At 42.9% G+C, this 24077-nt stretch overlaps 1 long non-coding RNA gene across 2 annotated transcripts in view; it reads left to right on the top strand.

Moving 5' to 3' along the window:
- LOC148683336 (uncharacterized) overlaps positions 1–23502 on the top strand; it is a 35562-nt gene extending 12060 nt beyond the window's left edge. The window contains exons 2-5 of one of the 2 annotated variants that reach the window (XR_015947195.1): positions 1321–1400; positions 17578–17686; positions 19055–19104; positions 23364–23502. This is a non-coding gene — a long non-coding RNA (uncharacterized LOC148683336). The remainder of the gene's footprint in view (positions 1–1320; positions 1401–17577; positions 17687–19054; positions 19105–23363) is intronic. The other variant, XR_015947196.1, reaches the window with a different exon arrangement.
- The last annotated feature ends 575 nt before the right edge of the window (positions 23503–24077 follow it).

The raw sequence follows: 24077 nt of genomic DNA, 5'->3' as shown, positions 1-24077 counted from the left end.
TAATGTAAAATGAAATGATTTGGGGGGAAAGGAGCACCTGTCAAGTAAACAAATAAACATACACCTAAATATAATAGAATAGATTTCTGAAGACGTTGAGGAAAAGTGCATCCTTTTGAAAAGGTGTTATGTCCAATGCTGGTCTTACTGAGGGGAGACGCATTGAAATCAATAGACATATCTAATGTTGGTCCATTTAGCTCAGTGGGTCTTCTCTGAAGAGATGACTTTGGGAAATGTTTGTTTCATGCCTTTCTTTGGCATAACGCAGGGCTCAACTTTTTAAAGAAAACAAAACATCAAAAACATCAAAACACAACAATACTATAGAGCACAATTTAAAAAATAAAAAAATGATTGGCAGCTAAAAAATTCCAACACAGAATATGAAATTAAATGCCTGCCAGCAGCACTTTAAATTTTTGTCAGCACAGCTAATTACTTTAGCTATATATTTTACTTTATATACTTAAGTATATATTTTTATTTATTTAATCAAAAGCATATAATTCAATAACATATAAGCAATAAGGAAATAAAGGTGCAGGAATGCAAGTTAATTAAACTTAACATGCACACACACAAACAAATACAAATCTGGGTAACTGCATCACAATCCCTTGGAAAAATAACAATTAATGATATTGGAGGGTAGTACTGTATCATGCTCTTTTAAAATACAGTACTGTATTTGTTTTACTTGTAAGTATCAGGGTGTTGTCCTGAAGAGTTACTAAGAAATCAATTTCACTGGAGGCATTTGAACATTGTTGCCACTGTTTATATGACAGAATTGTTTGCAATGTAGCTGAAAACAAATCTTTTTTTGATTGTCCTCTAAAAGGTAAAGGGACCCCTGACCATTAAGTCCAGCCGCGAACCATTCTGGGTTTGCGGCGCTCATCTCGTGTTACTGGCCGAGGGAGCCGGCGTACAGCTTCCAGGTCATGTGGCCAGCATGACTAAGCTGCTTCTGGCGAACCAGAGCAGCGCACGGAACCGTTTACCTTCCCGCCGTAGCGGTATCTATTTATCTACTTGCACTTTGATGTGCTTTCAAACTGCTAGGTTGGCAGGAGCCAGGGACCGAACAATGGGAGCTCACCCCATCGCGGGGATTCAAACAGCCGACCTTCTGATCGGCAAGCCCTAGGCTCTGTGGTTTAACCCAGTGCTCCCCAACCTTTTTATCGCCGCGGACCAGTCAACTTTTGATAATTTTACCGCGGCCCGCTGAGGGGGGGACATTGATTGTTTATATTTTATTTAGATTGTTTAGATTTAATAATTTTAATTTAATTGTATTTAAATGTTCCTTAGGCGGCCCGGTACCAATTGATCCACGGACCGGGACCGGTCCGTGGCCCGGGGGTTGAAGACCACTGGTCTAGCTGACTCAGGTAAGCACCTCTAACTGCACAACTAGAAAGGTTGCCATGCTACCATAGAGACAACTAGGTTGATGGTGTTCTCCAGGAGGGGACCAGCCACATCATCATCTTGTACAAAGGAGAAAAATAGCCACAGCCAATGTATGAGAGAGTTTGGCTGAAGCTGTAGGACCTCTGGAAATGGAAACCTAATAGGAAAACAAGATCTGTTGGAGTGTCAATGAATTGAGCCTTCCATCCTGTGCTCAGGTTGTAGATACAGTATGTGTAGTTTCTGTTGAACCTCAGGTAAGCACTGGAACCCCTAAAGTCTCTCACTGCTGCTTAGAGATTACAGCACACACAACACTACTGGTAGTATGTCCATGAGTTATCAGTGGAATATATTATTATTATTATTATTATTATTATTATTATTATTATTATTTTACTACAACATTTATAGTGCTCATCAACAGAGTCCTCTGGCTGGTATACCACACACAAGTTATAAAGGGAAACATGCCTGTGTAAAAATTGCCCCCCAATCAAGATCCCTCTCCACTTCAGCCTTCCTCTAACCGCTAGACACCATGCCCTTCCCTCAACCTGTTTTGATGTCATCTTACTTGTTATCAGAAAGCTTTGCCTATGTTCATTTCCTAGAAAGTGGGGGAAAATGCCACCCCGCAATGGGTTTCAAATTGCTGACGCCTGTTCCCAGAGTATGTGCGTCATATGGTATTGGTGCCGAATGCTGAGTTCTTTCCTATACGTCAAACCGAGCATCAAACTGCTTCCGTGAGGTTAAAAATTCCCTTCACATGGTAGCTTTAGTGGACTGAGGGTTGGAAATACAATGGCCCACTAAAAAGAATCTCCTGCTCGAGCATACAATGTGCATCCAGGCCCAACTGCATTTGAACCTTCTTTAACCATATGTTTTAAGAGCTCTTAAGTTACAGAATAGTAAAATGGTAGGTGCTAAGCATTGTTAGGAGACCCCTAGTGCCCTTGCAGAACTACAATTCCCAGAATAGCAATCAAGCCCTCTTCTGAGGGAATCAGAGGTATGTGAGGGAAATAGGCACACATTAAGGGCTATGTCTATACTGTAATCAAAGAGTGCCAGTTATTCCATGTCCATTGAGATTTTATTCAAATGTGTTTCTGAGTCTCAAACATGCCTCCTTGTGTCTCCTTATGGATGCATTTTTGTTTATGTGGGATATCAGCAAGGAGACAAGCACAGTAAACCAACTGGCTTCTAATGTGTGATGGTTAATTCAGTTATCGAAACTACAAACCAATTTTATCTAAATTATCAGCCATTCTGAACTTCTATATTAGTGGCAAGAAATTACATTTAATGAAGAAGGCCAAAAACAGATGCTGAAGTATAACAGGGACCTTCAAGAAAATGCTAGTCCCCCCCCCCAATAAGTCAGCCAGGCACCTGCCATGCCCTTCCCTAGTAGGCGACTCCACCCCACCCCCGATTTCCATTTGGGTTTTCCAAATTAGTCAACAATCAGTGTGCACTGAGTATGCTCAGTTCTTATTGGTTTGTCTTTGGGGGGGGTTGTCCCCCTTGTTTGTTCTTTATTATTGCAGTTATATCCCACTGTGTCAACCTGCCCCTTTTTTCTTTCCTCTTTTGAGAAATCAAATGCAACAGAACATCAGGCTGTCTCTGACTTTAGCTTAACCACACAGACACAGAAATGTAGGTATATGGGTTATGCAAGTTATATCCCACTGCTCAAGGTGACACACATACTTCTCTCCATTTTACCCAGACAACTATGTTGGGTGGGCTAGGCTGAGAGTCAGTGACTGGCCCAAAGTCATCCAATGGGCTTCCTGGCACAGTGGGAATTTGAACCCTGGTCTCACAGGTCCTAGTCTATCTCTAATTACCACTCCAAACCAGCTCTTTTTTTAAAAAGGTTGTTACAGTTCTATAAACCTTGGTTTCCCGCTAAACCTGCTGAGTGCAGATACCTTCCTATAGTTCTTCATTGGCCCCATTTCGGCTACAGTCATGTTGGCAGTCACCAACATAGCATAAAAATATAATTAATAATAATTAGTTACTAGGAAGTCCCAATTAACACAGGAACATACATATACACTCAGGCCCCATTTCGGCTACAGTCATGTTGGCAGTCACCATCTGAATTTACTATTATTATATCATATGGGATGGTTGATCTAGAAGACTCCTAAAGAGTTTGCTGTGAGATGCTATGCAGTCACCCTCAATTCAGAGACAGAAGATATAATGGGAGAGATGTAGGATCTCTCTCTAGATGCGATGGAAACAGTATTCCCGCCCCCTGCAATAACCCCTCTAGTCTACAATTAAAACCATCCAATTGTTCTATTTGCAACTTTTGCTGGGAATGCTTGTCTGGAAGAGATGGGCCATGATCTATTAATTGCTCATTGCTGCCTCATACATATTACTTTCCTTCTTGAGGTCAGAACTTAACTAATGTTATATATATAACTGTGTAACAAAATTTCACCGAAAGCTTATATTTTTGGCAAAGTCATTTCAGCAGGAGATTTGTAGAAGAAAAGCAGCAATGGGAAGGGAGTGCTTCACCCTCCGTCCACACACCTGTCACTTTTCTGCTGGAACTCACCACCCACCCACCCACATACAAAAGCAAGGAAGCACCTGTAACTCTTTTAAGATAAGTGTTTGGTGGAAATGAATTGCAGCAAAAAGTAGAGGGTTAGGCAGGAATTAAACACAATCTTCTCCACTCCAACAGAGTTTGCTCTAATAGAAGTGGCCATTCATTTTTATTGGACATTGTTGCATGTAACATATAATGCAATTCTATGCTCACTCCTCTTGGTATGAGAGTAGAACTGAGGCATTCAGGATCCTTGCCCCCTCTGCTTGAATGCTCTAAGTATCCCATATTGACTTTCCAGCTGGAGGTGGGGACTGCAAATCCTTTTACATGTCTAAATAGACCTTGAACTGGTCCAACAGCCTTCCTGGTTGAGACTAATAGAAGCGATAATAACAGTCTTGCTAGTTGATTTCATTTATCATTCTTGTTTTCAGCATGACCAACTGAATGCCTCTGCGAAGCTTTTTCTTTTGTTTGTCCCCAGCATCTGATACACGCTGAATGATACAGCCATCATCAACATGGCTACTGATCACCTTATCCTCCATGAATTTGTCTAATCCCCCTTTAAAGTAATCCAAGTTGGGGACCATCACCACATACTGTAGTAGGAAATTCTCTAACTTAACTATGTGTGATGTGAAGAAGTACCATACTTCCTTTCGTCTACTGTTTCTCCTGCTATTCACCACTAACTCCTAGCTCAAAATACCACATTCGTTAGTATTTCAAAACTAACAAAGCTGTTAGGGAGTTATATTTCTCCTACCCCCAAAAGGTACATTGCAAGCCTATGCACCAGTGCTAGCAGGTACACAAAATGAGAACATAAACGGGTTCATTTGGATGGGGTGTGTAAATTCTATCTATACCCTGGAGAAGCGAAGTTACTATTCTCAGTTCCAGTGGTTTATATTAAAAGTAACTTGAGCCAAGTGATGCACCTCAGTAGAAAACACTGTCATCACTTCAAGTTCTGTGACAGGTGAACTTCAGGTCTAACAGAATATAGTCCGTTCAGCCACTCTGTTGCTAGAAGCACAAATAACAGAATCTGGCCGTGCTCATTTTCAAGCCAGAGAATGACTGCTGCAAATCAGAGATCAGACTATCTCACCGGCTTATAGACTAATAATTCTAGACTGACCCAAATTGAACTATAATCAACGATTTTATTCATCCCATTTTATGGGTATCTCCCCCTTTCCTAATGCAAAGAATGGTTTTATCAAATCCTTCAAACTCAAATATTCTGAAAAGCAAATCAACTTACCGCCTGGGGCTTTTCCGATCAGATGAGGTGAGCAGATGGATAAATAGTGAAGAATCCTCAAAAACAAACGAGTATTTATATCATGAGGAAGCCACAGGCAGGCCTTGTCACAGCCCAATTTCTCTATGTACTCTGCTTATCACCAAGGGTTAAGGTACTTTTTCTTCTCTGACTATATGGAAATTATGAAAAATTCGATCTTTTTGTCTGTGTCAACCTGCCCTTTTTTTCTTTCCTCTTTTGAGAAATCAAATGCAACAGAACATCAGGCTGTCTCTGTCTTTAGCTTAACCACACAGACACAGAAATGTAGGTATATGGGTTATGCAAGTTTGTGTGTAACACAAAATTATACAAATACACGGGAGAAATCACTCTAGAGTCTAGACCATTTAGAGGAAATAGAACTATAAAAAGGACAATTGATTGTGTAACATTTCTAATAAGACTGACCCACATAATTTTTACAAATGAGTTCCACATTTCTCACTGCCAGAACATCCTTCAACCACCATCATGCTCTGGTGAAGCTTCTCCTCTGTGCTTATTTACTCTGCAAAACCTGCCTTGATTTGAAATCAAAGGGAGCACTTGCTATTTCAGTTCAGTATATGGTAGAATTTTTTTAATCATGTATTACTTATAATGTGGTATCAACGGTTCAAAATTCACCTCAGCTGCCTGCCTCTTGACCTGCCAAACTGTGAGCTGCATGATACTTTAGTGTGCATATGCGTACATGAGCAGGCTTGTGCATTAGTGAAGTGATGCAATCCTCCTCACTCCCAGGAATGGTATTCAACTAAGTTTTACTCAGAGAATATCCACTGAAATTAATGGACCTAACTTAGGCATGTTCATTAATCTTAACGACTCTAAGTAAAACATACTTGAATACTATCCCGGATATTTAATTTCTAGAGACTTAGGGAAAGTGGCTGAAACCTGATTTTTTAATTATTTTGGCAGCACACACATTTTTTTAAAAAAGTATTCACTGATAGGCAAAACAGGAATAGTGATTTACTATATTTTCTGGAAGCATCTGTCTCTGATAAATAGGACAAAGTTCCATGAGTGGTGCAGTTAAGCAATTTTAGATTCAGGACTTAATGGTTTTATGAGTGAGGACTCTAACTGGTATTTCAACTTGTTTTTAGCTAGCACCTTAGGTTTGAAAGCCATCCTGAACCTTATTCTCCTGGAGGGCAGGGATGGGGCACTGCAACTCCTGTTCTGACAGCACCACTGACAACAGCATCAAACCACCAAGGCAGGGGAAAATAAAATCCAATCACTAATGTGCTTATTTAAATAGTTTGTCTGCAAGGTGGCCATATATACTTAACCAAAGAAGAGGGAAGGTATCCCCATCAAAAGGACAAAGATTCCAATTTAGAAATAATTGATATAATTTAATTTTTAATCAGAAATATAATATACCCCACAGTAGCTGTCCAGGTGCTAATTGCTGATAGGCCCCCGACTTCCCTTTCCATAGTTATTTATCTTATAATTGCCCTTTGACCAGACAGCTCTTTTGATAGAGGACCTCTTCAAACAGAGGACTGTTGTCTTTTAAGGAAGACACATGGCCACCCTACTCCTTTCTACCTTATACTGGATTGTCCTGAACATCAAATCCATGTAATCCCAAAATATCTCAGGTATTGTTGATTGCAGAGCCAGCTCTACAATTAGGCAAAGTGAGGTGGCTGCCTCGGGCATATAATTCTGGGTGTGTCAAGAAAGGTCAGCAGATAGTTGTTATGTAATCTATTATTCTTTTATATGTACTGTACTCCCAAAGAGAGGTTGTTGTGGGATGTTCTGCTTTGGGTGCCAAATAATTTGACCAGTTGTGGGTACTAATATGCACCTTGACTTTGGTGCCTCAGGCAGCAAAATGTCTTGAGGCAACCCGAGTTGACAGATTTGGCAACTACAGTCTAAAACAGGATGGTCCAACACCTCCCCTCCCCTTGCTGGCCACATGCAAACCTCAAGGCCTTTTTAGGTGGCCTTTACTAAGTACCAAAAAAGTGTTGCTAGCGGCAACTGCCATTCTCTTCCATTTTATCTCTAAGTTCCTACTCCAAATCTAAGTGAAAGGCATAACACTGGCTATGTGGCAGTGGTGCCATGGAGGAAACCATGCCTCTCAATTGATTTGTGCCACAGTGGCAACCAATGGCCCCCATATGGGCAAAGGAAAGCTGTGATTGCCTAAGGAAAGCATTGGCCAGTTTGAGGCCCAGGGGCAAACTCCCAGCAAGAGCTCGAATTCACATAGAATCATAGAGTTGGAAGAGACCACAAGGGCCATCCAGTCCAACCCCCTGCCAAGCAGGAAACACCATCAAAGCATTCTTGACATATGCCTGTCAAGCCTCTGCTTAAAGACCTCCAAAGGAGGAGACTCCACCACACTCATTGGTGAGGGAAGCTTTGGCACTTTTCTTTGTTTTCCCCCTCACTGGTGTCAGGTGCCATGGCAATGCTGGCAGTGATAGAGCCGAGTCCTGCATATGTTTGGCGCACAGCACGAAGCTGCCACCTGTTGATATGATTTTGGGGGGGGGGGATAAAGGACATTTGCCTTGGTGGCTATCATCAGCCCTGCAGGGATCTCATCAGGGAGAAAGAACTACAGTTCCCAGTGTGCCTTGTAGCTAGGTTAAGGTGTTAAGGTGCCTTTGGAATATGTTAGGATTGGTCCTTAGAGGAGGAATGCACTGCTGCCATTTCAGACTTGTATGTGTACTCTATTTTTTATTATTTTTATTTGTTATTTATTAATTGCATTTATACCCCACTTTTCCTCCCAGGAGCTCAAGCTAGTGTACATACTTCTACCCCCTACATCCTTGTTTAATTCCCCACAACCTTGTTAGGCTGAAACTAGAAGTCTTCTTCATTAGCAGTAGTAGTAGCATTCTCTGTCTTTTTATCCTGACAGGGACTCAATGTCTGTGTTGACAGTGGCATAGCTTGGGTTGCTGGTTCCCGGGGGAGGGCAAGTGTTGTACACCCACCCACCCACCGGTGGACTGGGCAGCTCGTGTGGAGGTTGAATGGAGCAGTTGCCTAACACAAAAAATTATTTGCAGCCTCAAAAGGGGTTAATTAAAAAGCTTAACACACTTAATTACAACACTAGCCTAATGTACTTTATGCATTGGCCAGTCTTTTAAAGACCCCACAAAACTTAGAATCATAGAATTGTGGAGTTGGAAGGGATCCCTAGGGTCATCTAGTCCACCCCCTGCTATGCAGGAATTCTCAACACACAGCCTCCCATCCAATTTGAAACCATACCAGACCCTGCTTAGCTTTACAAATGTGCTGGCAATTTTATTTCACTATATTGAGAGCCAGTGTGGTATAGTCGCTAGAGCATGGGTAGGCAAACTAAGGCCCGGGGGCCAAATCCGGCCCAATCGCCTTCTAAATCCGGCCCGGGGATGGTCCAGGAATTAGTGTGTTTTTACACGAGTAGAATGTGTGCTTTTATTTAAAACTAGCTGGCCCTGCCACACATTGCTGTGGCTCAGTCTGTTAAATGGAGCCTCAGAGTCCCCCTTCAGACTCCCCTGACCTTCAGAGTCCCCGTTTTACACGTGTTATGTTTACACAGGCGCATCCCTATTACTCCCCCCCACCCTGTCCCGCCCCATGACCTATGCCGCCCCCTCCTATCCCCATCCCCCACTCAAGCAAGCCCCCACCTCCAATTGGCCTAGTCTGGAAAGCGGCCTAGTCTGCAAAGCTGAGCCGATATGCTGTGGAGAGGGAAGCTTTCCTAGGTGCAGTACCAGTGTAGCCGTCACTAGAGGGCGCTGGTTTGCTACCTCGCCTGTGCTCCCAGCATGCACTTTCGTATGATTTGTGAGTTCTGAAACATGGGGTTTTGGGGGTTTTACCTGGCGTAGGTGACACATCTGTCTTAGCAAACTTTCCTATAGCCTTCGGACATTTGGATGTGATGTTGTGTCAAAATTTCACCTCAATTGGTCAAACGGTTTTGGTGAAAAGTGGAAACACACCCACATGCCTAGTTTACCTTTTTATATACTGTATATAGATGCATCTTTGGGTTATTTGTGGGGTATAGGAATTTGTTCATTTTCTTTCTTCAAAATATAGTCCGGTCCCACCCCCGCAAGGTCTGAGGGGCAGTGGACTGGCCCCCTGCTGAAAAAGTTTGCTGACCCCTAGGCTAGAGTGTTGGACAGCCCCCGCTGCCGCCGCCATGAATCTCACTGGGTGATCTTGGACCACTCACCATCTCTCAGCCTAACCTACTTCACAGGCTTGTTGTGAGGATAAAATGGGGAGGAGAACCATGTGCACCAGCTTGAACTTCTTTGGAGAAAACATAACATAAAAATATAATTAATAATAATTATTTACTAGGAAGTCCCAATTAACACAGGAACATACATATACACTGCAGGAAGGAAGATTAAGGTTTCTGAATTGCTGTATCTTGTATACAAAGCATGTGTTACTGTTTGTTTCCTTTATTTCCTGTAAGAATCCCAATTTACCAATGAGGAGGTAGTAGCTTTCAACTCCTGATGAAATATCTGGGATAATTTGTGTGTTGTTATGCGGTGTGTGTTTTTTTTGGGGGGGGGAGAAATGTCTAAAAACTTGCACAACAAAATCTAGCACAAAAATAAATAGCCCTCAGCCACCACCTTTCAAATCAGGTTTAGCTGCAATCATGACTACCCCACCCCACCCGCAAAAAAAACCCAACAACCTCAGTTCCTTTTCGGCATCATCCTATACATCGAGTTCAGTGGAGCTTACTCCCAGGTAAACAGGGAAGAGATTGCAGCCCCGTTTGTTTTAAAATAAAGAGATTGCAGCCCTGCTGTGCATTTTTTATTACTAGAGAGGGAAAACTCCGCGGCCCTCGAGCGAGGATTCCGAGGGGGGCGCGGGGAGAATCCCAAAGGAAGGCGAAGCTTCCCTCCCTGTCTCCGGGGGGCTCAGGCTCTCCCTCAGCAGGGGGCCGTGGAGGCAGCCGCCACACCTGCCCCTTCCCCCCTAAAACACCGCCAACAGCCTCATGGCAGACAGAAATACCACAGGTGAAGAGTTCCCCCAATTGCACCTCCGTAGAGGGAAAGTTTGCGCGCAACCTCTAATTTCGTTCTGCCACTGTCTAAAAGTCCGCCTGAGGCCGAGTGCCGAAGAGCCTCGGCCGTCCTGCAGCCACCTTCAGTTTCCGGCGCTTTGGTGGTCATAGAGTACAGTCCTCCAAGGCATTTAGAGCGGCCCTGGTGTAACCATGGTTGCCAAAACCACAGCAAACCAGAAGCGCCGGTTTCTTCAGGGAACGAGTGGGAATTAAACTGGCCTGCTTTTAAAGGCCTACTCTCGTAAAAGGGGGGGAAATACACGGTTTCCTGGTTCTCCTTCTCACTGAAACTACACCCCCCGGCAGGAATTGCGGGAGCCTCTTCATCCCCCCCCCCTCGAGAATCCAGCTAACGGGAAGGCGATTTGCGTGGCGGGGGGTGGGGAGTGGAGGCAGAAAGGAGCGCTGGGTTCAAGGCACGGGCGGCCGCGACAGCGCGCTTCCCCCCTCCTTCCCTCTTGGGGTGCCCAGGGCGGGCGCGGGGCGGCCCGTCACCGGCTCCGAGGAGGAGCCGCCGCTGCCGCCGCCGCCTCAGCCCCGAAGGCTCTGCCCGAAGCCGCCTCGCGGCTCCAGTCTGGCCTAAAAGAGGCGCCTGCCTCTGTAAAGCGCATACACCTGTTTGTGTATTACATGAAATATATTAAAAATGGTAGATGTGTACGTAATTACCGGTATATACTGTAGATTCAATTACGTATATTGTGTGGTTTAACTGCCATATTTTGCTTTCAGCTACAGGCAGAAAAGCAATGTCCTAACCTTAACATAAAAAAAGCTCAGGTGAACAGACATATTTTATGCTCAGATGGACCCCAAAACAGCTGGAACAATCAAAAACTGCTGGCTTTTCCTCTGGACTCGTTCAGGTCTAGAACAGGGGTCAGCAAACTTTTTCAGCAGGAGGCTGGTCCACTGTCCCTCAGACCTTGTGGGGAACTGGACTATATTGGGGGGATGAACTAATTCCTATGCCCCCAGAGATACATTTTAAACAAAAGCACACATTCTACTCATGTAGAAACACCAGGCAGGCCCCACAAATAACCCAGAGATGCATTTTAAATAAGGACACATTCTGCTCATATAAAAACACGCTGATTCCAGGACTGTCCGCGGGCCGGATTTAGAAGGTGATTGGGCCGGATCTGTCCCCCGGGCCTTAGGTTGCCTACCCATGGTCTAGAGCAGGCATGTCCAAAGTGCTTTCTGGGGCCTAATCCAGCCTGCCGGTTGGTTTAATCTGGCCCCTGTGGCAGTTTATTTCCTGGGGTAAAATAAAAAAAAACCTTAGCAACTTCAATCCTAAAAAAAAGCTCAACAACTTTGGTCGGCCCCCGCGGCCCTTCACTTCATCAAATCTGGCCCTCTTTGGAAAAAGTTTTGACTAGAGTGTAGCTCACTCTCCACATAGATAAATATTTTCATTCTGAAAGTTAGTAGTGCTAGTTTGCATTCCTCACCCAGGTGTGGTAATGAATACGCACAACTGTACTTTGGGTGAGTACAGAGCCATTTGCTTCCTAGTGGAGTTAAGATGGCCGAGGGACAAGTTACTGTAGTTAGAGACATGTCCAAACACAAACAGTATTTGATTATTCAAAAGAAGCTGGTTTTTGGCCATTGCTGGAAGACAGAAAACTCATCTGAAACACACCTGGTACTCAAAATGTCCTGAGAAAATAATAGCTGTTGCTCAAAAGTCCCCTTCCTGAGGCGCTTCCTATTTCAAGGGCCAGACTAGATGTGATGCGCAATGCTTCATTACAAACTCTTGTATACACAATATACCTCCAGAGCACATTTGAAACACATTTCCTCCCTCCAAGAATTCTGAGCACTGAAGTTTGTTACGGGTTGCTGGGAATTGTAACTGAAGGGTGAACTACAGTACCTTGGATTCCTTGAAGAAGGGAAATGTACGTCGAATGTGCTTTAAATGTACGTACAGTATAGTGTGTGTGCAGTCTATGTCTGAATGTGTGTGTTTTTTAAAAAGCAAACACACACAAGGGGAGGGTATATGAGGAGATTAGGTTTAAATCTTTTGTCCCTTCAGTGTTCCTAATGAAAATCCACCCCCAATCTCTTACTAGGGAACAACATTTACAATCGGGGTTGTCCCCCCAAGCTAATAGCCTAGGGGGTTATTCTGGAGACCACAACAGGAGAGGAGAGGAAAGGGTGTGCCGAGCTCCTGATAAAAATCTGGTTCCCATGCCTGTTATTTAAAACAAAAACATACCATATGTGGTTTGTAAGTACTGTACTGTATACATTTAGTGCCGCATGCAGTTTGACCCTTCATTTTAAAGAAGAAAGAGCTATAACCTCCCCTAATTAGCTAGCAGTTGCTAGCTAAGGTGCACTAACATAATTGCCAGATTTTGAAGTGGCTTTTAAAACCATTTTGGCATTCAAATTTTAGCAGAACATCTATATGCTGTGAAGCAGTTCACCTATAATTAAGGTGCTGCTTTGAGGACCGCAAGAATAGGCCACACTGTTCTTTCCTGCCCCCTCCCCTCAGGTGACAACCCTATACATAAAGTAGGCCATGAGGTAACTCAAGAGAAGCAATGTGTATTTGTCTGCCATCTCTTAGTTCTTACTGGAGAGGATGATCTGTGTTACAGAATAGCTTTCAGAAAGGATGTGGGGTTTGTGCACTAAGTTTAGATGTGTTGCCTTCTTGTGGGTAAGGCCACATTCACACTGTATATCTAAAGCACTCTTATACCATTTTAACAGTCACAGCTTCCCTCAAATAATCTCAAGAAATGTAGTATAGGGGAACTAAGAGATGTTAGGAGACACTTAACAAACTACACCTTTCAATATTATTTGCAGGAAGTCATTTACTCTTAAAGCGGAATAAGAGTACTCAGAAGTGTAGCGGGGGGGGGGGAGCAGTGGCCATCGCCCTGAGCACACATTCTGAAGGGTGCAACTGGGCCGCAGTGGGTCCAAAGGTGCTAAGAGGGAGGGAGGTGGGCCCCTTTTCTAGCCTGGTAATGCATGGTGTGTCCAGTGCACACACCTCCTGGGCAGCCAAATGGGCTGTGAATGGAAAGTGGACAGCCAGCCAGGCCCCCCCCCTACTGGGGCAGACCCCCCCCTCTCGATGCCCGCCCCCTTCGGTGCCTCAGGGTGGTGTGCCACATGCTTCTTGCGCCATGGCTGCCGCTGCCATGCACACCGGGTCACTGCTGCATCGGGCAGCCCCCTTGGCCTCCTCCTTTCCCGGGGCTACTACAGAGCCACCAGCCAAGGTGGCTCTGTACACGTATGAGAGGAGGGAGCTGCAGACACAGTGGAGTGCCATTGGAGCACCCGGCACAGATGCAGAGGCAGCCGTGTGAGCCTTGGCAAGCGGCATGCCACCTGGGCCTGACCAGCGGAGCTTCCTGGGAGCGCACTACAGGTGAGCTGCAGTACCCCACCCCTTTTGCACCTTGCCCTGGGCACTGGCAACTGATGCTACACCATTGAGAGTGCTATCAATGTATGATGCAGCTGCTACCCAATATTTTGCGTCATTATTCCAATGTGCACAGCCCTTTCTTTTTCTATCTGGACAGATAGTTTCTACGGTGCATAAACTAGATCCACTAGTACATGTAATGAGAAATGGCTATGCTTTGGCATTAGTGCATATGCTCCATTTATCCTTGTTTCTTGGGAATGACCCCTGTTTCCTGTTAGCTTTCTCTGGCTGCTTTTTAGGCAGATGTTGGGAATGCCTTTTCAAAACATTATTAGTGTACAGTCACCTGCACTATTCCATCCCCTCCAACATTTATCCAATGAAAATAGGGGTGTCCTATTCAATCCCCTCCAAGATTTCTCCAGTGACAGGAAACCAGGACATTTCGGGATCAAATCAGAAACTGGGGTGGCTTCTCTAATTGCAGGAGTGTCCCTGGAAAATCAGGACACCTGGAGGGTCTGATGTTGACCACACAAAATATATAACTAGAAGGGAGAAAGCTGAACTCAGTGCAGACTACAGTCCTATCGTGACAGCAGAAAGGAAACAAAGCCATATAATAACTGTATTACAAAAACTGTAATACAAAAACTGTAATATTGCAGATAGAAAAACATACTGGGCATTATCCAACTAAACAGTTCTGCTAGCGAAAGGAGTTTTAGCTGTGCAATGGAACTTCCCCACCTTCTTCCCCCTGCATGGGGGGTGCAAAGCAAGTAGAGGGAGGGGGATTTCCACGGTGCGACTAAAACTCCTTGCACTAGCAGAACCGTTCAGTTCCATACCATCATATACATAAATCCAGTGCTTTTTTTCTGGGGGGGGGGCACAGGGGTAAGCATACCCCTAAACATTTTGTGAATCTATGTTTAGCCTCATTGGGGGCAGTATTTCAACATGAGTATGAAAATGAGAGTACCCCTAAGCATTTTTTAACACTGCATACATCTATATAACCATAAAAGTTTGTGTGTGTTTTTACTCAATGTAAACGCAGGAATCTAGCATCCATATGCAAGCTTGCATTTAAACACCAAAGTGGCACATTTTGCTAAGCCAAAGTGATAATGCAGGCTGCTGGAGAGGAGCTCACTGCCACTTTGCGCCTCCCTGGTCCTTTTTGCACAACAGTGTTGCACTAAATTAAGCCAAGATTTGGCTTGGTGTGTTGCCTGAACTCATGCTTGTGTTTTAACTTTCTCCTCATTAAGGATTGAATAATCTGTCCGTTTTTGTTCTCTCCATTTATATTTTCCCCCATGTTAAATTCAGTTCTCCACATTACATTTTACTTTTTTTAAAAAAAATGTCCTCATTAAATTTCATTAGCATTTTAGTGTGGATTTCTCCCAATAAACACAATTTTACATGCATTTTGACTATACATTTTTGCAATAGTTTCCCATCCCTCCTCATCACCAACCACATTCACACACTGAGAACCAGACCATTTTCTGGAGTCAGTATAATTCCAATTCACTCTTTGAAAGCTTTGCATTACAAGCAACCCCAACGATTTTTTTAAAATGAAAATCAGCCCTGGAAGGCTGCATTTTTCAACAAAGTAATATGGAACAGACAGAGAAAGATGCTTAACTCTTTCTTCTCTGGCTGTTTTCCCCCTGTCCCAGCTGTCCTCCCCCTCACAATGGAGTTCCAAATGAGTTTGTAAAAGAGTAGTTATACATCTGGAGCGCTGCAGCAAGGGAAGCGAAGGGGATGTAAATGCTCTGAGCATTAAAAAAAAATCCACAGTGGGACATGGTTAATTACCCTCTCCATCTATTGTATTCCTCTGCTCAGAACAGAAGCTTCCTAATGCTGATTTCACTAAAACAAACTAACTAGGTAACTGATGGAGTAAAGGTTGCCCCATATCTATTGCGGATTCTGGAAGACATGGAATCCCATACAGTACTAGTTTGAATGGGTGCCAATTTAATAACCCATTTCACTTCTGCCTTAACAATGGACTCAATTATCCATTTTCTAAAGTGGTCACTCAGTTCATAAGTTTTCTTTCCACTAACATTTGTGAGCGAGCTGTTGACTTGACGGCACTGGAAACTGGATTCCTCCTCCTCCTCCCCACCACCAATGGAAATGTGCCTCTCAGTTCTGGATTGTCCTTTATGCATCTGATGTAGTAGACTGGTCCGCTAGAGGTTATGCCATAATGAATATTTTGTAAGGGTGTTTCCAGTCAGGAGTTTAATACTGTAAAAGGGTCACTGAGATATCGCAAAATAGTTATTGACAGCAGGTTTTCTTTAAAAGGAACTTATCAGTTTTCCCTCAGAAAGCGTAAATCTAGATTAAAATGTAAAGAAATACAGGCTGGCATTTTGATAATGTCTTATGGACATTCCAAAAAAGTTGCATGCATGAGGAGCATCAATCCGACAGTAAACAGCCACTTGGAGCCAACAACCTACATAGTATTTAAGGTACCACAAATCTTTGTGTTGATTTCACACAGACAACACTGCTAATGATTCTACATCTATGGCACCCCCCTTGACTCCCTAACCTACATTTGAAATACTGTTACAGGGCAATATTTTTCTAATCTGTGACTGAAGTTATGTGGTAAGGTACAAGGGAGACAATTTTAAAAATACAGTATTCACTACTTCTCCCCTTTTTCTATTTGCAATTAACTTTTTCTTTCTAGGTCTGTGAGGATAGTGCAAACAGGAACAAATTATAAATGCAGATATATGTCTACTAGGATTAAATACTGTATGTACCTGGTATATAAGTCATATTAATTGTGGCAAGCACAAACACTGCCTACAATTACCTATGTGGCTTTCTCCAGGAGTTATTAAATTTACACAACAATGCACATCTGGATGTGTGCAATGCATTAACAAACTATGTGTGCGTATGTGAGAGACAGCACCATCACCCTCTGATCTGAAACACCCAGGGGCTACAGACTTATTCTACATAGCTACAGGTCCACTATGTAAATACAGAGAACATGCTCAAGAGCACTGATTAATTGTTGCCTAGATGACTGGATTATTAGGCAACTAATAAATGTAATTAAAAAAAAATCTTAGCTATTCACAAGCGTATATGATCATGTCTCAACAAATTGTGTGTGTGTTGCTTTTTAGGTCCAGTCTTAGGATGAGCAACCCTTGCAACATAATCACACCTGAGACAGCCAAGAAATAAGCAAATAATAGTTTCCCCACTACCACCATTCCTCAACACCAAATTAATGGTTGAGTGTGAGACACTCCAGTCTTTTCAACACCTCACCTTAGGGTATTTTGGTGGTCTCATCCTCTTGACACGTCCTGAAGGTGGTGTGCTTACTTGGGAGGTATTTGCAGACAGAAGAAGCATTCTGAGCTACCACACCTGAGCCCACCTCGTTTTATTGGTGTGGCCTCTTACGTCATTCTTCAAGTTCCTCCCTTGCTGTATGGTGCAGCCCCTCTAAGAAAAAGGTGGGGATCCTTTGGGGGGGGGGAGCTGATTCTTCAGCTTTTCTTTCTTTATGGGTCAATTTCTCATAAACTTTCTTGACACTGAAGACACACAAATATAAACACCTGAGGTAAGCAGCCCTTGCTGTGACATACTTTCACCAGGGCTTGTTTTCTTTTTCTTTTTCCTACTAACAGTCCCGCCTGAGAAAGTGTCATCGTCCTGCTACTTGCACTGCAAGAGAGTATATGAGAAACTGGTGTGGCAGCTGGGTTGGCAGGCCCTGTTAATCCTTTCAGCATTTTAGTAAGGAAATTACTATCCTTCCTTGATACCTATGGGGGCTCCAGGTAGATTACTACATAAGGTAAGGGAGGGAGGATTTTGGATGAATAGGGAAAGGAGTGGTGAATAACCACCATTTTAAAAACAAGCAAAAAGTTCTGTGGTAGTTTTAAAGACTAAGTATGTTATCATAGCTTAAGCATTTGTAGGCTTGAGACAACTTTCTCGGATACAGGTTAAAGCTTTATTATTGTTATTGTTATTTCCCCACCCCTTTTCTTATCACAAGGAGTCTGACCTTTTGGGACAGCATATTTGTTGTGCAATAGCTCCAAATCAGCTTTAACTGCACAACCAGGTATGTTATTTAATCCCACCCGAAAATAGTGACAGTCTGAAATATTTTATTTTATTTTATATTTATATATCATCATAAGATCACAGAATAAAATATACTGTACAATAAAAACAAGTAAATAAGTAAAACAAAACAGCCAAACAATAATGCCTCCTTCCCACATACACATATAAAAGGCTATAGAATATTAATCAGCCCAAGGCCTAGTTGAGGAGGAATGTTTGCGCCTGGTGCCTAAAAATATGTAATGAAGGCACCAGGCAAACCTCCCTTGGGAGAGCATTCCACAAACAGGGAGCTGTTACGGAGAAAGCCTGTTCTCATATTGCCACACTACAGACCTCACATGGAGGAGTCACACGAAGAACGGCTTCAGATGATGAACAGAGTCTAGGATGGTTTATATGGGGAGAGGCAGTCCTACAGGTATTGTGGTCCTGAGCCATTTAAGACTTTATAAGTCAAAACCAGCACTTTGAATTGGGCCCGGAAGCTAATTGTCAGCCAGTGTAGTCAGTCCAGGATTGGTGTAATATTCTCAAACCACATTGTCCCTGTGAGCATGCCCTCTGGAATTTACCATTACATCAAGAAACTGGGACCTCTCCACTTTTTAAACAAAAAACCTTGTTCTCTTAGAATGGCAATGGCATCCACCTGAGGTGCCAAAACTGAGTTCCGACGAGTTCCAGCTGAAAAAATGCCCTGTCTAAAATAATATTCCAACCTCTACTGTGTTCACTAAGAGGTGGCGCACAGACCCACAATAAACCATAAAGATGTACCAATACTCAGATCCCAATAAACAGTAAACATAATTAAGCATTTGAGAAGAAAACTGAGGCAGAGCTCTCATAATTTACCACATCCAAGGCAATGTACACAAGAGCTACCAATAAAGGTCCTAGAACAAATAATTAAATGGTTGGTCTATGAGCAAAGGATGCTGTGATTACTAAGACCCAGCATGGGTTTCTCAAAAACAAGTCATGCCAGACCAGACAAATCTCTCTCTCTCTCTTTTTTTATAGAGTTACCAACTTGATGGATCAGGGGAATGCTGTGGTGTATCTTGATTTCAGTAAGGCTTTTGACAAAGTCCCCCATAATATTCTTGTGGAGATTGAGAAGCTGGTAACATGTGGACTGGAGAAAGTAACTGTTAGGTGGATTTTTAACTGGTTGACCAAACTCAAAGAGTGGTAACTAATGGTTCCTTGTTGTCCTGGTAAAAAGTAACAAGTGGGGTGTCACAGGCTTCTGTCCTGAGCCCTTTGCTGTCCAACATCTTTATCAATTCCTTGGGTGAAAGAATTGAGAGGATGCACATCAAATTTGCAGGTTACACCAAACTGAGTGTCATGGACTGGCTGGATCCAGAGGAGTGGTGGAAGGCACCAGCAGAGGAATCCCCAAGGGAAGAAGGCTCAGAGCCAGGGGATTAGTGGTGGGACGACAATTAGTGGTCAGAGAGAGAAGAGGGAGCAGCCTGGGAGGACGTTCGGAAGCTGAGGAACACTTAATAAGCAGGAAGAGGCTATGGCAAAGAGCAGCCCCGAATCAGAGGCAGGAGAGGAGGGGGACTGCCTACCCCTCCTGCTGCAACCAGCTCCCCTCCCCCCTGGTCTCCCAGAACCCATAGAGGTATGAAGGGGGTGGAGCAAAGAGAGACAAGACATCAGAGCCTTAGGCTGCTGGGGGAGGAACTGGGACAGGAGCCTTGGTGAACGGTGGGGAGGCGGGGACCTTCAGTCCTCACAAATGCCTCATTGGGGTTAGACCTACTGGGAAGAGTTGCTGTGATTACTAGGCCTGCACTGTTTTGTTTTGTTTTAATAAAGTGTTTTAACTTCACTGACACCAGGTGTTTTATTGCTGCCCCTAACCTCAGCTCCTGAGAGAGAAGTAGCTAATACCACTGAAGGCTTGGGATTCAAGATGATCTTAACAGATTGGAGAACTAGGCCAAAACTAACAAAATGAATTTCAATAAGGACAAATTTAAGGTTCTGCACTTGACAGAAAAAACCAACTGCACAAATGTAAGATGGGGGTCGGGGGACATCATCTGGCTTGAGATTGAGGGAGCTGGGTATGTTTCGCCTGGAAAAGAGGAAACTGAGAGGAGATATGATTGCCATCTTTCAATATTGAAAGGACTCTCACATGGAGGATAGAGCAAGCTTGTTTTCTCCTGCTCTGAAGGGTAGGATTTGAACTAATGGATTCAAGTTACAAGAAAGGAGATTCCGATGAAACATTAGGAAGAACTTTATAACAGTAAGAGCTGTTTGACATTGGAAGAGACTCCTACAAGAGCTGGTGGATGGTCACCTGTCATGGATACTTTAGTTGAGATTCCTGCATTGCAGGGGGTTGGACTAGATCAGGCATCCCCAAACTTCGGCCCTCCAGATGTTTTGAACTTCAATTCCCATCTTCCCTGACCACTGGTCCTGTTAGCTAGGGATCATGGGAGTTATAGGCCAAAACATCTGGAGGGCCGCAGTTTGGGGATGCCTGGACTAGATGATCCTTGAGGTTCCTACCATGATTCTATGATGACATAACTGTTAACTATGCAACTGTGTTATCTATTATCTAAAATAATTTCAACCTATGGATTCCACATAATTAACATAGAACAGAATCCCCTCTTCATTGATAAGTATGCATTGAAGGGTAGTGATGGGGAAGAATTTAAGGACTCTATAATCACCCTGATTGTGAGTACAACAGAATGTCTAAGAGGTGTTAAGACTTTGGCAACCCCAGCAGCAATCCTATGCACAGTTATCTGGAAGCAAATTCCACGGAAGTCAGTGAACCTATTCCCAAGAAAACACACATTGCATCAGGGTGTGATCCACAGAGAGTGCTTTTGAATGTGTTCCATCCAGGTGGTACTCAAGGGAATGTAGTACCGGCACCTTCCCCCCCCCAATGTTACCATAAAAGTGTGGCACTTACTGTAACAACTTAATGGTGAGTACTGGCTGCTTTTTTCCTTAAAAAAAAAGCACTGGTTCCATCACTCTGGGAGTAAGGATATATTGGATTGCAAACATTATGAAGCACTCGGACTATGTTAGGTTGGATAATTTATGAGGAAGTTACACCACTTTTATTTTTATTACCTTTTAAGTCTTGCTCACTCCCTTTTGATATGCATTTCAATCAAGAAAATTAAGCTTGAAAAAGGTGCTTATCTGAAATCTAATTGATTATTAGCTCTCAGTGTAGTTAGTATTCATATATCCCTGACCCTGAAAACCATTACTGTGATTGGCCAAGGTAGCTATATGGGCTGTAAGGTCAATAGTTACGCCCTAGACAAGGCATAGGCAAACTCGGCCCTCCAGACGTTTTGGGACTACAACTCCCATCATCCCTGACAACTGGTCCTGTTAGCTAGGGATGATGGGAGTTGTAGTCCCCAAACAACTGGAGGGCCAAGTTTGCCTATGCCTGCCCTAAACTCTACATGTTGTTGTAAAAATACAGTGGAACCTCAGTTTTCGAACGTAATCTGACCCGGAAGTCCATTTGACTTCCAAAATGTACGAAAACTGAAAATCAAAGTGTTGTCAGCAAAGTGAATGGTGAGAACGGAAAAATGCGCCCCAGAAGCTGTTTGACTTCTGAAGTGTGTTTGAAAACGGAAGCATTCACTTCTGGGTTTTCGGTGTTTTGAAACGTTTGGCAGCCGAGACATTCGAAAACTGAGGTTCCACTGTACAGTGTTTAGGGAATGTTCTCATCTTGGGTTTTTGATTAATAAACTTCACTTTCTGATTTTGTATAAATGATGCTGTTTATGACACACCTAAGCAAGCTTCCTGTGTTGGGTGTAACAACCAACAGCTAGCTAGCTCGTGTAGTTTTTGCTTGTGATCAGTAAACATACTAGATGTCTGCAGCAACCTGCTTTTCTGTTAAATATATTTTGATAAAACAATTCTGCTTGGCTATTCTGCCCTTGTTCTTTTAAACTGTTTTCCACTGTAATAACACACTAGCATGGTCTGGTGTTTGAAGGGTGGAGGGAGAACACACAAAAACATGGCTGTATCTCAGAAAGAAGAGAGTGCCTAGGTTTTGCCAAAAATGTTCTGTTTGGTTTTATCTTCCCTTCTTCTTCTTTGATGATCACTCGTAACCAAGTAAGATTGTCTTCCATAAACACAGTTTTAACAGTGAGTCTGTAAGTGACTGTGGAGGCCAATTCTAGATACACACATCTTTCCACAGTGGAGACGTAGGTTTCCGGGTGGGAGTTTTATATGCCCTTTTTAATTATTTAAATAATTTATAGAATGCATGAATGCTATTTGAATAATCAATGTTGTCTAATCTCCCTGCAAATAAAAAGGGACGAATGCTCAAACAGGTTGTCTAGAAGTGCCTGTCATTGGTGCAATGATAGTGTATTAATATCTCATCCACACATTGTTCTGCTTTATTAGTTGTTGTGTGATGCTTCCCCAGTGTTACTGCATTACTGACATCTGGAGGGCCACAAAGCACAAAAAGGCACTAAGACAGGACAAAAAAATTTCCCAGAACATATGGGGCCCTATGATTAGGCAGAGTGAGGCAGATACCTCTGCTGGTGGATATTGGGGAGCAGCGGGGACACAGCAGCAGGGGTTCCCACATGGTAATTACTCATTAGTCCCCCAGTCATTTCCAGGCACATGAGTTAGTGATCCAACAGCAATGATGCTTGCATGTTGTTGGCCTGGGCTGCTTGGCCAGACATCTCTTCTCACAAGTCACAGAAAGACGTTGGGAAAGGCCCCTGATTGATTGAGTGAGCAGCAGAGAGGCAACTAGCCTAGACCATGCACCCTAACAGGCATTGTGCATGCACATGTGTTATTCAGCTCATATGACACATACTGATGTCATGTACATTGCATTGTTTGAGTGCAGGGTAAGCAGGTGCCAGATGGAGTGATGAGTGAGCAGTGGGAACTTGTTAGAAGAGAGAACTGTTTGTGCCACATGACCTGATCTGCTAAGCCAGGAGGGAGCTGTCCCATCACCATTGTTCAAATACTGCTGAAACTTCTGTTTCAGTTGTGCACATGGAATGAGATGGTGTGCCATCTTGTCCTTCTCTCAAGGCAGCACAATGTATCAGCCTAGCCTTGCAAACCAGGCAAGACTTTAGGGCAGTTCTTCCATACTTTGGGTTTGAATCATACTCAAAGCCCAGTGAAAACACATTTATTATTGTGTTGCCCAGCAGTGATATAATTTGAGCTAGTTGCATTTGATAAATTCTGAGGGGTTGATGGAATCCACGCAAACATGTTCCCTACTTTCTACTTCTAGCTTAATCCATCTTGCAGCATGAATAAATTCCCAAGTTAGAACTGTCTGAACTGACTGGGAGAATCCGAGATCGGGGAGAGGAGACGGTGGAAGAAGATTGGAAGAAATTTAAGATCTATTTGGAGAAGAAATATAAAATTAAAAATGGACAATAAGGGAAGTGGAAGTACAAAGAGGCTGTAGAAGCAACTAGATATAGTAAGAAGGGAATATGTTTAAATGTAACAGAAATATTAAGATTTTTAAGATCCAAATGATACTCTGAAATACTGGGAATGTGTGTTTAAAATGGATCATTTTTTAAAAAATAATAAGTATTTTAGAAGAAGAAATGGTTTAAGAAGAAGAGAGTGCTATATTAGTCATTAATAGAAACGTGGAAGGGGGGGAAGGAGGAAGTCGACAGTGTAAGAAATATATTTGTGAAATGTTAAAGAAATGTTTCCTTTTTCCTTTTCCTTTTTTTGTATTTTTTGTATTTGTTATAAAACCAATAAAAATATATTTTAAAAAGGAATAAATTCCCAAGTTAGCTTGTTAGTTTCTGTGATTGCATCTGATTATTTGTCATTGTCTGTATTATTTATAAAACAGAAGCACTGCATGGTACATGGCTTGTAAATTTTTATTGATTTTACTGTTTTATCTTTTGTTAACTGTTTTGATGATTTTTACAATCAAGAGGTGTATAATTTTTATGAAATAAGTAAATAA

Source organism: Zootoca vivipara, chromosome 15 (genome assembly GCF_965207765.1).
Source record: "Zootoca vivipara chromosome 15, rZooViv2.hap1.1, whole genome shotgun sequence".
Lineage (NCBI taxonomy): Eukaryota > Metazoa > Chordata > Lepidosauria > Squamata > Lacertidae > Zootoca > Zootoca vivipara.
The sequence above is the reverse complement of the archived record's forward strand: the minus strand, read 5'-3'. Positions and strand labels throughout refer to the sequence as shown.